Source organism: Octodon degus, unplaced genomic scaffold (assembly GCF_000260255.1).
Source record: "Octodon degus isolate 3935 unplaced genomic scaffold, OctDeg1.0 scaffold00030, whole genome shotgun sequence".
NCBI classification, from domain to species: Eukaryota; Metazoa; Chordata; class Mammalia; order Rodentia; family Octodontidae; genus Octodon; species Octodon degus.
The window spans coordinates 10,080,302-10,094,433 of NW_004524606.1; the positions used below are offsets into that span (position 1 = coordinate 10,080,302).

At 47.0% G+C, this 14,132-nt stretch overlaps 1 pseudogene; it reads left to right on the forward strand.

The window, feature by feature from the left end:
• Window positions 1-3,638: 3,638 nt before the first annotated feature.
• Window positions 3,639-4,964, forward strand: LOC101582022 (annotated as a pseudogene).
• Window positions 4,965-14,132: the final 9,168 nt, after the last annotated feature.

Sequence of the window (14,132 nt, forward strand, 5' to 3'; positions counted from 1 at the left end):
TTTCATTGGAATGAAACTCAATGGCAAGCAGCAAGTGACCCAGGAGAGTCAGCAGAAGTATCTTTTAGGGTATGAATTAACACTTTCAACTTACAGGGGTTTAGTGGATATGACCCCACTGGAAGCTGAGGAGCATCTGTAGGGCCCAGAGAAGTAATAATGGAATGTCTCCTCAGAAAGAGATTTCTAACCATTAATGTGAATCTCAAGAGAAGGAGACTCTACCTCAGCTGGATTCTGTCATGTCCCATGCTTCGCCAGGCACTGAAGCATCCATCATGGGGTCACAGGGCCATAAGCCCAAGAAACCAAAGAGCCGAGGGCAGGAAAGTGGAAGAAGCAATGAACAAGATCCTGAGTGACACTGATTCATAAGGAGGAAAGAAATGAGAGGAAAGGCATTGACTGAAATTGACCGTATTTTACATTAGAAATGGCTTAATTTGGGGAAAATGATCAAATTCTATAGAAAAAGTACTAATTGGAAAGGGGAATTCCTAGGGCTTAGTCTTGATTTGAGGACTAGGCAGATAGAGAACTTTGAGAACATTGTTCAGTTTCTATAAACTTGGGGATTGACTATCCACTTCTTTCGACAGACCTGTTCTTCCACACTGTCAATTTAACTGAACTTGAGCCACATTTCCCCAAATCCCCTCACTTGTGTCTGTCTAGGTTGAATTGGCCACAACCCAATTGTTTAAAAGTGAAGCAGCAAAGAGGCAGCCCCCAAGATCTCTGTGCTTGGAGCAGAGGGACAGACGCAGAGGTATCAATAAGATCGGCAGGTCCTCCCTTCCCCCACTTCCACTACCTGCAACCCTGCTTACCCAGGGCCTCCGGCTTTCTAAGACAACGTGTCTGTAGAGGTCACCTCACACTTCCTTTTTTTTTTTTTTTTTCCTTTTTTTGTGCATCCTGGCACATCCCACTCTGAGGCTCACTCTGTGCTTCCGGAGCCTGGCTGGCGACAGTGGGCCTGATTCTCTTGGGTGCCCTTGGTACTGGACTTCTCTCTTCATGGATAAGGGCTTCTTTTATCACAGCCATGATTCCATAAATCCAAGTAGTTCTTCTTTCTTGATCACACTCCAAAGGACATGAGAATCAAATAAAATCATAGACCTGCAACATTTAGCAGCACCTAGCACTTGGTAAGAACCTTGTAACTTATGAGCTCTTATTATGATTTTCACTGCTCTTAATGCAAATGAACTAGGAAACTTGGCTTGTTCAGTTGCTTCATAGAAGAGGAGAAAGCCAAGAGTATCCCAGTCTGGGTCAGGGTCACAGAGCTCAATGGGTCTCATCAGAAATCGAGCTTCAGATTCCTAATCCTGCTCTTCACATATGCTAGCCTGGTGCCCAGTGAGCCTTCTCAGCAGTAGTTGATGGCACTAGCTGCAGAGCAAACAACATGCAAGTCAAACTAGCCTAAATAATATACAGGTGAGGGAATTATTGGCTCACATAGCCAAAACTTTGGAGGAGAGGATTGACTTCTGAGACACTGTCACGATGTCGGCAGGTAGTTTCCTTGTAGTGCCATCATTGCTCCTTTCTGCTGTGTCCCTCTCATGGCTCAACTCACAGAAGCAAAAATGGCTATAGCTCCTTCATTCCTTACTTTTCCAAACCACAGCCATCCTGGAAAAGAGTATTGGTAAGGGCCCATCTTCACTCAGTCTCCTGGGTGGGCAGTAGAAGTGATGGCAACTACAGGGGATGGAAGGCAGTGGTCAGCTTCACCTTGGTCACATGTTGCAAACCTAGGACTGGCAGGAACAGAATCAGGGTGGGCACAGTTAGCTTCCCTAGAACCATAGACAGGCTTCTACGGCAACTGGGCTTGGCAGGGGTGGGAACAGAAGAAACTGCTTAAGAAGCAGTACTTATAGAGTGATTATTACATCTCTTGTCCTCATATCTTCTCCAATAATCCTCCTTAGGTAGCTAGTTGAAGCCACAAAAGCACCATTTCACAGTCATAGGTGAGGTTCTTAAAAGTAGTGGCCATGTGATTAAATATCTATGGCCACTTTCCTTAGTGTGAAATGCCCATGAGATCATTGGATGTCCATGAGTTGGCTTTAGGGCCACATAGCACTTCAGTGATTAGCCTGGGACATTCAGAGCTAAATACCTGTTCCTGCGTGACACCCACACCAAGCACGTGTGCAATAAGAAATCTTCCAGGCACATTAATTGTCTCCTTTTTGATAGTCCAAGCCAAGGGCAGAAGCTTGAAATTTGTCCTTTACTTTGAAAATGGACTATAAAAAATATTATGACTAATTTGTCACTGTAGGAATGGAAAACACTTTCCTGACCACTCTTGTAAATTCTCATCTGAGACTGCCTCACACAAAAGACAGAAAAACAAGAGAGAACCAAGCAGAATCTTATTAACGTGGAGGCCTCATGAATAGGCAAGTGACACCCAAGGGGTAAGTAGTTTCTCTTGTTTTTCTTTGGGATGAGTAGCTTTTAAGAAGTGGATTGGAACTCTGATGTCAACAGCATCTTCCCCCAAAACAAAGACAGAAGGCTATGGGGAAAAATCGGGTATGGGAATGTGGAGACTGTGGGGTGAATGGGACTGAGGTTTGCTGTGCACAGCTGCAGCTGTGCCTCTTTGACATAAGGAATGCCTCTTTGACAGGGTACCAGTGCCTCTGCACTGGTACCGATTTAGTTACCCCTTTCCTGATAGCAAGACACATCCTTGCCCAATGAGATTTCCTGTAGAGATGCCTGTTTCCCTTATGGAAAGATAACATCTGCTTTGTTTTCAGAGCTTCTCTTGTGTTACTGGTTCTCAAAAACAATCAGTTCAGGCTGGGGAGATAGCTCAGGAATCTAATTGTCTGCCTAGCAAGCATTAGGACCCAGGTTTGATCCCCAGTACTTCATGCCATGCAGACCCCAGAAGCACCATGCTGGCCACTAATATCAGGCGTGGTGACGCACACCTGTAGTCCCTGCACTGGGGAGGCTGAGGCAGGAAGATCACAAGTCTGAGCTGCATAGCAAGACCCTATACCAAATAAATTAATAAATATTTTTTTAAAAATCAGTTCAAAACAATTCCTTATGTCAAAGAGGCATACTGAAGGTGGCATATTCTAGTCTTCTAAAGTCACATTTTGGGGTGACACATTCAAGTCTTCTACAACATATAATCACACATATTAATATGCAGGAACCTTAGGTTTTCAGTTTAATGGGCCTTGCTAATTGAGCACATCTGGATAATGACAATGCAAAAGGAGATAGAGAACTTTCTCTTCACTGCATCAAGTTCCCTGGTATGCTTTCTAAGTCATCTCCCATCCCCCACTGTAAGAACTACACCTGATTTCTATCATTATAGATTATATTTTCTCTCTTCTTGGATTCTGCGTAAATGAAGTGAACACAAAATAAAAGTCCCTTGAAGCCGGAAGGGGGCGCCACCTGCACCTGGCGCTGGCACGGCCGGACCTCAGAGCCCGGGGAGGCCGCGGGGGCACCTGGCCGTTGGGAGCCTCCACCAGGGGAGCGCCTCGCCAGATGCCTGTACTTCTACCAGGCTTCCTGGTAAAATGAGTCAATGGACACGGTTGCCTTGCCCGGACCGGCTAATCGCCGGCCCCGGAGTCCCTCACGGTTTTGGTAACAATGGCGGGACTGGCCAGTGCAGCGCCACTTCCGGGGTCTGCCGCACGCACGCACGCACGCACGCACGCACGCGTGGTTTTCTTTAGCCAGGTTGCCCTTGAACCCGGAAGCAAACGCTCTGGGTTCCTCCCACTCCAAGATGGCAGCGTCTGAAGACCGCTTAGAGCTGCCTCGACTTCCCGAGCTGTTCGAAACCAGCAAACAGCTTCTGGAAGAAGTAGAAGTAGCCAATGAACCCACCGGCGCCAAGATAATCCAGGACAGAGTGATCAAGGGACTACATCTACTTGAGAAGGCTGCTGAAATGCTATCGCAACTCGATTTGTTCAGCCAAAATGGAGATTTAGAAGAAATTGCTTCCATCGACCTGAAGTACCTGATGGTGCCAGCGTTACAAGGAGCCCTCACCATGAAACAAGTCAACCCCAGCAAGCGGCTAGATCATTTACAGCAGGCTCGAGAACATTTTATAAACTACTTATCTCAGTGCCATTATTACCATGTGGCGGAGTTTCAGCTGCCCAAACAACAACTTGGCAAGAACTCAGCTGAAAGTAACACTGCTAGTTCTTCCGTGGCCTATGCTAACCTCCTTGCTATGGCGTCTCAAAGAAAGGCTAAAATAGAGAGATACAGACAGAAGAAAGAGGTGGAACATAGGTTGTCAGCACTGAAACCTGCTGTGGAAAGTGGTCAAGCAGATGATGAGCAAGTTCGGGAATATCACCTCCTTCACCTGAGGAGGTGGATTGGAATTAGCTTAGAAGAGATTGAGAACATTGACCAGGAAATAAAGGTCCTCAGAGAAAAAAACTCTTTCAGAGAGGCATCAACTTCTCAGTCATCTCTTCAGGATAGACCTCCAATGAAATCCTTCATCCTCACTCGGGACAAGGCCCAGTCCAAAGTATTTGGAGCTGGTTATCCAAGTCTGGCAACTGTGACAGTGAGTGACTGGTATGAGCAGCATCAGAAACATGGAGTGTTACCAGACCAGGGAATAGCCAACTCAACACCAGCTGTTGATTTCCAGAGAGTGACTCAGGAACAAGACAATGAAGAAAAGGAGAAAGAGGATAATGAGAAGGTACTCCGCAGAGCACGGGAGTGGGATGAGTGGAAGGACACCCACCCAAGGGGCTATGGCAACCGACAGAATATGGGGTAGTCTTCCAACGACATGACAGGACTCCGGGGCGTGGACCTTTCCTGCCAAGGAAACTGCCACCATGCCCTCCGTGGTTTCTGCCTCACCTGCATACAACAAAGGCAAAGATGGTGACTCTTTCGCTTTGCGTTCAATAAAACATGAAATGATTGTGTATTTGTACCCTAGATAATAACCAGTTATATTTTGATGTTACTAATTCTTATGTTGTATCCTGATTTCTTAAGTGGACAACAAAGTACACTGATAAGTGACTATGTATGAATTCTCTTTAAAATGAAATAAAATCTCTTCTATTCCATAAAAAAAAGTCCCTTATGTTAGGCTTCTTTGCTTATAATCTTTATGAACTCCATGTTGTATGTAGCAGTGATGTTTGTTTTTATTGCTGTATAGTATTTTGCTGTATGACTTGACCATAACTGGCTTGGCTATTGTTCTGTGAGTGGATATGTGTTCCAATGTATAGCTTTTGGGACAGTAATTCATGCAATTATTTTTGGGCTGTATTTCCATTGCTCTTGAGATAGAATTTAAGAGCAGAATTCATGAGTCATAGGGTAATTGATCAGAATTGCTAAACAGTTCTCTAAAGTGGTTGAACTATTTCACACCCCACCAACAGGATCTGTCTTGGTTATTTTTCTGTCATTGCTGGGACAAAATACCTGATACCCAAAATTGAGGAAGGAAAGGTTTATTTAGCTCACATTTAGTGGAGGTTTCAGTCCACACATGACTGGCTCCAAGGCAGAGTGGCACGTGGCAGGGGGCAGCAGTTCATGGTGGCAGAAAACATCAAAGAGCCAAGGGAGGAGCAGCTGCTGTGGCAGCCAGCAAGCCTCTCTCTTCTCTGTACATTTGTATGCAGATTATCTGCTCCATAATCGCAGCGCTGGGTCATGAGTCAGTCACAAACTCTAGAAGCTGCCTCATGACTGCCCCATGAGGCTTTGGGGGGACACCTAGACACAAATCATAGCAGGGTCTAAGACTCTTGGAACTGCTGTGACTCATCCACATGGCTGACACTGACAAAGGATCTACAATCTGAGGTACAGGATCTCAGGATAAATCCTGAGGGGATTTCACTGACTTTATCAGACTCAAAAGCTACAACTCTTGTTGCATAGGTCTTGCTTGATCTTGGTCTTAACCATCCATCAGAAAAGTATAAAAAATGAAGTATAAGAAGTAAAGCCATGCTGTTATGTTGAGCTGTAGGGGAGTTAGGTCAACAGTTTCTGACATTGCCAGTCAAGCGAAAGACCCAATACTATTATGGGCTACTGGACTCTTTTAGAATATTTTGCTGAGTTTACACACCTATAATATTCAAATAACGGAACTTAACAAGTAAAAGGGGCTACAGATGAATGTCCACATTGTATCTATGTGTTCAAAATGGTTGGGATAGATATACAGTTACATTCTCTTAATGAATAGAGGGATTTGTTCCAATGGTGTTTGTAAATAGGATATCATGTCCACATCTTGTACAGCAATTAACCACTAGGAAGAATGCATGCAATGTGTTAATTATTGAAACTGTCCTACCAGTTTAGTTTGAAACTGTCTCATTGCTATTTGTTTCTCAATAAAATTACGGGGGGGGGGGGCGGGGAGACTCTTGGAACTGAGAATTCCAATTTCTAAAAGAGACTTGCCAACAACCTCCATGGACCCCAGGGTGTAGTTTCTTCCCCAGTGAGGAGACTGTCGTGTGGAAACCCAGAGATGGCCGCTTCTGGGTGGCAGCTCTATGAAGTCCTGTTTTGCTTATTCTCTGATCCAAAACTCTGCTCCACTGTGGATCACAAGAGGCTGACCCCCACAAGTTGGGACTCCAAAGATCCCTGATTTGTGGTTCCTGACTGGGTATGACCAATTTGTGGTACTGGGCGTGGCCAGTGGATTGTTGGGTTGGGTGTGTTCAGTGACTTGAGAGGCAGCAGGAAGGGGAAAGACACCCTCATCCGCCCTCATGCGGCCTGTCTTGCAGCTCTGTATTCTTCCTTGGCATAAGCTCCCATTACACAGCCTGACCCTGGCTTCAGCCTGTAGTCCCCAAGTGCAGATGACAGCACCTGCCTTTTTGTCTCTCTGGCTCAACAGTGCTAATGTCTCCCTGCTGTTACAGTCCTGGATTATCTCCCGGTTCTCTATTGCTGATTCTCCACCATTTCCTTCCTCTGTGTGCCCCCTTTCTTGCATTCTTTGCCCACCTACTTACAGTGGGCTCTGTTTTCTGTTGGACCTTGCCAGATGCACATAGCAGCAAGGATTAACAGGGATGGTTTTGAGGCCAAATTGTATCTGAGGCCTGCCAGGCAGATTTATTGTCAAATCTCAAAACTGCAAAAATAGGACAACCTTCCTCAGAAGCACCATCTGGTAGCACAATACTCCCTGATGTCTAGCCCAGTCCCTGCTGTGGCAAAGTTTGCATCTGATAATGGGGGAGGACCATGTCCATTGGCTGTGGGAGCTGATGGAAAGTGGTGCTGGCAGGAGCTGAGCTCTGCTTGTGGGTAACAAGAGGGGTGAGTATGGAAGCAAGGGGGACATTTCTAAGAAGCCACTGGAATTGAATGGGTTGACCCAGTTCTAAGCTGCCAGGCCACATGCCTAGCTTTCAAAAAGCAGTCATCTCTGCTGCTTCTGTGTTCCTTTTGCTCAGACTTAAAACATTGTCATGTAGGGAATAATAAATATTTGCAGAATTGCACTTAGTCATTCATTCACCTTCTGAATATTTACTAAGTACTTGGGAGATTTTTTTATTGCAAATGTGAAAACCCCAACTTAAATTGGCTTCGCAAGAAAAGGGGCATTACAGTAGCTCACATTAGAAAGTCTGAGGCTATAACTTCAGGCATGAATAGATCTAGGTTCTCAATTCATCCCCACTATGGCTTCGTCCCTGGGACCAAGCCAACTGTGGACTAAAATGAGAACCAAAAGATATCTCTCCTTTCTGAAGTTGTGGGAATTTTGTGCCAAGCATAAGGAAAGCAACTAAGACAGCACCTCCCAAACAAAAAATTATCCACTAAATATTTTAGTAGTACTGATGTTAAAAGCCCTGCTACAAGACTTTCAACTATCACTTCTGACTGTCCTGGCTCATACTATTAACCAGCCTGAGAGCCAGGACACTTGAACTCAAAGTCCCCAAGCCAACAGGCAGAAGCCATAGATGACCACTGGGGACATCTGAGCACTAGGTTCTGTGGGCCAGGGCAACAGCAGGGACCACACTGAGTGTCCCTGCCCTCACTGGGCTTTCCTCCTATCAGGAAAGCCCTTCAGGGACCAAGAAATTAGAATCATGGATATGACACTAAACCTTAGGAGAACCCAGTCCCTTGACAGAAATGTCTCAGGCAGATGCAGACTTAGCCAACCTAGATGCCAGTCACCCTGCCATGCTGGCCTCTCAGAGTTCCAGGTTGACATCCAGAAACCTTGGCAGGAGGCCATTTATAACAGACTGCAGCTGCTACCAGCTACCAGGAGTCTCTGGGAGAACAGACTGGCTGGGAGGGGTGAGACTGGAAGTGAGCCACAGTGCTGAACACACTTCAGGAGGTCTTCCACCTTTCATCCCAGTGTGTGCAGGAGGGTCTCTGCCCCTAATAAGACTCATTTGCTCTGAGATGGTGTCACATGCAGTGGCAAGAAACAGTGCAGAGATCCCATGTACTCTTCCGTGTTTCCCCCAAGGCAGCATTTTGGAGAACTACAGCAGAATACCCCAAGGAAAAGGCTGACATTGATACAAGTCATAGACTTTATTCTGGTTATGCCAGTTCCATTCATGCATTTGTATGTTTTTTGAGACAGGGTCTCATTATGTAGTTGAGACTGGCCTTAAGCTCACTATGTATCCCGGGCTGGCCTTGAACTCATGGCCTCAGTCTCCTCAGGTATGGGATTACAGGTGTGTGCCACTACACCAGGCTTGATGCATTTGTATGTGGATCTGTGTACTTAGTCCTGTGCCATTTTATCCCATGTGTAGATTAACGCAACTCCGTAGCAAGACACACAGGCATGCAGACACACACAGACACTCTGTCCATACCCAAACCTATCAAGTTGACTTATTACAGAGAACACACCTCCCTCCCACCATTCTGTTCTCTCCCAGCAATCACTTAGCTGCTGCCTATTTCTATAGTTTTGTCATTTTGGCAATGTTATGTCACCTTTAGGATTGCCTTCTCCCACTCATCATAATTCTTATTGCTGAGTATTATTCCATGGTACAGATGTATCACAGTTTGTTTAAATACGTGTCCATTAAAGGACATGGGGGGTTGTTCTGGTTTTGGGGCTACTATAAATAACACCCCTATGAACATTTTTGTACATAGGCTTTTTGTATAAACTGAAGTTTTCATTGCTCTGGGATTAGATGTCTTGAAGTGTGTTTTGCTTTGTATTCCAGCTCATTTATGCATGTACTTCACAGATCTGACCTCCTCCCTGCTGAGCCTCGCTGAGGTAGACCTTATTGTCCCCGGGAAGCAGAACACATTTTCAGCCATTCAGAGCAAGCTGACACTGACTACCTAATTATAGCTTTAAAAAATTCTAGTTGAAAGAATAATTTTTTTTCCTTTTTTAAAGATGTTTTCTTCCTCCTTTATCTGTGCTGCATTTTATTAGTCTTTCTCAGCGGCAGGTCTTATCTCCTTGTTTGAGTGCTGGGCTTTGCCAAGTGGCCCTGTGTCTTCTGGGCTCAAGGCTCCTGTGTCATGCTGTGCGTGACTTCACAAATGGCAAGGCTCTGACACCTTCTCTCCTGCATTCAGTACTTGCCCACTGTGCACCTGCTCTGTACCTGCAGCAAAGAGGACAGTGACGAAGCAGAGACAGTCCCTCCTTCACAGAGCTCTGAGTCAGCAAGGCACAAAGGATACAGAACAAAACCGAGAAGTAAACAAATTGGCAAGAGGCTGCAGATAGTAGTATCAGCTCTGATGGAAATGACAGAGAGGTACAGTGGGAGAGAGGTGTTCTGGGCTCAGTAACCAGTGATCAGGAGGCTTGCTGGCCTTCATCTAAGTCAGGAGTGGTGAATGTGTGACATACATGCTGCAGTGGGCACACAGAACCTTCTCTGTCACCACCCAATCCAAGTTCCCCCAGCAGCCGAGCAATGGATATTCAGGTCCAATTATACTTTACATTAAATAAGTGGGTTGTCGATTGGTCACTCAATCTCTAGAAGGTTCAATATCACAGATCTAAGCTATCCCTAGCTAGGGAGTTGGTATCCCACTACCTGCTTTCAGTGCATGGGACAGACATCATCAGTCACTCAATACACAGTGTCAGGATCATTCTCAGTGCTACCCTCTGGTAGCCACTCCTAAGAGGACAGTATAACTCATGCTGTGGGGCCTGCTGGCTCTTGGGCCTTGCATTTCCTCTAGGAACATGGGGGAAGAGTGAATGAATCATTCTGTTGTTTAAAAAAAGAAAGAAAAAAGGCCAGATAGTATGCAAAGCAGTGAATCAATAAGCAACTGCAAGGGAAGCCAAGGGAAGGATCTGAACCCAACTGGCGTAGCTTCTAGCACAGCTCTGCTCATCCTCCCTGTCCCTGCTCCCCTGCCCTTTCTCTTCTTGGCCACACTGGAGACTGAGCACAGGACCTTCACAATACGAACATACATGCGCCCTTCTGATTTTTAGTTTTAAGACAGGGTTTCCCTAAGTTGCTAAATTGCCAGGTAGGGCTTGAACTTGGCAATCCTCCCTTCCAAGGTGCTGAATTATAGGTATGCATTGTCATACCCAGGAAACCATTCTTAAACCCAGTTTGCAATAAATAACATGGCATGTCAAGCAAAATGTAGATTCCTAGCCCTTGCCCAAGATGGTCTTCTTGTTGGGTTGTGGGTGGGACTCAAGAAACTCATTGGAATATACACTTGGGACACTCCTCAGGCTGGTGACATGGCCAAGACTAGTCCTTAGACCACTTGCCTTGCCTCAGTGCCACAACTTACTGGAGGGCTCCTCCTCCTCACTGCCCAAGCCTCCAGCTGGCCAGCATCACCTCTGGCTCTAGGCAGGCAGAACTCTCACCTGGTCCCCATGATCCAACCCTGCCTCCCTTCCCAACTGCATCTGGCATCCTGCTCACTGCTTCGTTCCATCTTTCCAGCCTCCCTGGCCCTTCTCAGACTCTGATGCAACTGCACCAGCAAGCACCTACTGTTTCCTGCATCCAGGATGCCCTTCCTTCCTTTCTTCTTTCCTTCCTTCCTTCCTTCCTTCCTTCCTTCCTTCCTTCCTTCTCTTTTCCTACTCATTCTCCAAATCCTGAAGATGGTCACTTACTGGGCAAGGACCTTTCTCCCTGGCAGGAGTTCCACAAGGCCAGAGAATTAATTTTCTGTAATTTAGAGCATCTCTTTCATAAAACATTTTTTTTTTTCGGAACTGGGAATTGAACTCAGGCCCATACGCTTGCCAGGCAAGTGTTTATTCCACTGAGCCATCTCCCCAGCCCCCTCATAAAACATTTTGGGCTCTATCTTCTAGAAAAGTTATTCTAAGTCTTTGAATCTATAATGCCTATGGCATTAGTGGCTCTCTATAGAATAGTGCCCACCCGTACAGCGGAGTCCTCACTTTGTCAAATCCGCAGGTCCCCGAGTCTCATTGCATTCAGAATGCTGCCTCGGTAGCCCTGCTCTCAGCTGCAAACTTAAATTGCATTATTGATTAACATCCTTTCACCCCACCAAGGTATAACTATGGAACCTGTCTAGGCCATGTCTGAATGCCTGGAATGTAGGACACTGCTCATAATAGTCTATTAGTTAATGTTTGAATTGCCTTTGCTCCTACACAGCTCTCAAAACTTTACTAAAAGAGCCTTCCCCTATGTATTTTTATGGCCCATTTTGTGTCCTGTAGCATCCAGGCCACCTGTTGTAATGGGTGTAAGAGAATACCTGCTTTCTTTTCTCTGCTTAAATCCATCAATCCCCCAAGACACTACAAACTCAAAGCTCCTTCAGAGTAGGGACCTCCCTGTGACTAGCGTGGTATCTAGGGGTTGCCTGAGCATGTACTGGGCATTGGAGAGGTGAGAGGGGTTCTGAGACTCTCCTCTAATCTGGGAGGCCAGAGCCAGCCGCAACTCACCCTGGGGTGGGTGCAGAGGCTCCTGCTGTGGTGGCAATCACTATAGTACAAGCTACTTCCCACTCCAGTCCCATTGACTGATAAGAGAATAAATTTAGGACATTGTCTTTCAGAGAATATCTTCATTCAGTCACTGCCAATTTCCTATCTAGTCCCTGCCAATTTCCTATGACATATCCCCTAAAAAGCCTTGGGGTCCAGAAGCCAGTGGCAAACATGTGCCCCAGGATGGGTGGGACTTGTAATCCCAGACAGTACCCAGGCCCACTTTCTCAGCCTCCACAGTCGGATCCCTGCAGAATAATAAGACCCACACATCTTTTGTCTGGAAAATTATCTTCCTGGAATGCTGGAAACTGTTACCATGGAAATAAAATAGCCTATTAGCCCAAATCTGCCAAAACACGGGAGAGGCCTGGCTACATTTCCGAGACCCTTCATTAATAAGGAGAAAAGCAGATTAACCTTTAAGAGAATTGACAAGAATGGCCATGACTTTCTGGATTATGATTTTCATGTTGAGTTTATCGGGGCTAATATCTCCACTCTAAGCAGCCATGCTGAGAGAGAAAGAGATAAAGACAAGACTTAGGGCAAAGGTTCAGACCCTGCTGGCTGCGGTGGGCTTGGGTGGGCTTTAGCCTCTTGATCTTGGCCTCTCTGTGCTGCTGGGCTCTGCCAGAGGGAGAGCAGCTTTCCTCTCTCCTGTTGAGCAGCTGTGAGGAGAGCCAGGTAGTGCAGAGGGCTCTGAACAGCACAGCCAAGATGCTAGACAGAAGCCCTAGACAGATGGAGCCGCACCAGCCTGCCCTGGCCGGCCTCCTCCTCTGTAGAGTCCCACTGCCAAATCCCAGACACACAGTCTGCCAGCAGCAGCAGTAAGGACTCTGCCTCTTCCTGTGGCTGGGCACAGGCCCTGGCAATCCAAGCGCGGGTAGCACAAGGCCCACAGCCAGCAGCTCGCTGTCCCTACACCTGGCCAATCAGAGCTGTCAGCGTCTTAACCACAGGCAGATAGGTTGTGCCAGCATCTCAACAGACGCCAAGAGAGACCCCTTCCTCGGGAAAGTCACAGCAGTACTGCCAAGCCTGAGCTGGTGTCTGAGGTTGGCGCGCACATTGCCAGGGTCTCTGTTCTCTTCTGTTTTGGTACCAAATTAAAGGAAGAAAGATGAAGGAGTGTCCATGTGGCCTTCAGTCATCAGGATTAAGACTCTGCTGTCACGAGGACATCATTTTGTCCTCTTCGAGTGTCTTTCCTGACCTTGGTTACTGATGCCAGGAAGTATCAGGCACTGTTACTATCAGCAGTGGCCATAGGGTCTGAAACACATGTGTGGAGAGGCCAGCTGGAGGAGCTGAGCAAGACTCTGCTGTCCCCATGTGTCCTCCAGGGCCAGCCCAGGCCAGCTGGGGAACTACCTGAGTCCCTGACCTCAGTGGCTTCACACAGAAGCAGGTTACTGCCCACTGCCATCCTGGTCCCACGGGGGCCCCCAGCCTTCAGAGCCTCGGGCTCTTCCCATCAGGGGCTCACCATGCTCCAGGGCTTCCAGATGGCTCCCTAGAGTCTAGCATCTGGCTGGGAGGGGAGATTCCAGAGGGCCCAGGAGGCAGACTGGCAAGACGAAGGTCTCCCTGTGCGTGTGAGCAGTACAGAGACAAGAAGTGGGGCCAGCCGGGGCTGGAGACCTCAGCTGGGTGCCAGCTGGGATTGGAGACCTCAGATGACACAAAGCTGGGTGCACAGCTGAGAATAACAAAAGCCTGCACCCCCACACTCACTGTGAGTGCCTCCAGCCCACACTCACTGTGAAGAATGGGAGTGGGGTTAGGGTTTTCACCATTGTGACAGTGCATGTCACCCAACAAGCAGGTGAGGAATCCAAGACCTTTGGGTGCTTCTCAGAAACTGGTTTCCTTTAACAGATGTGTTTGAAAAACAACAAAAAGGTGCATCCTTCCTGCCCACTGCACACTGGCAAGTTCTAAATCTGACATTCAGAAATCTTTCTTCAAAACATTTTCCAGGAGAGTTTCCTGCTACCCTGTGCCAGTGGGACCAGTCCCAGCCCAGGCGCAGCATGGGCCGGACCCTCTCCCACCCCCTTGGGCCGCCCCACACCACTCTGCC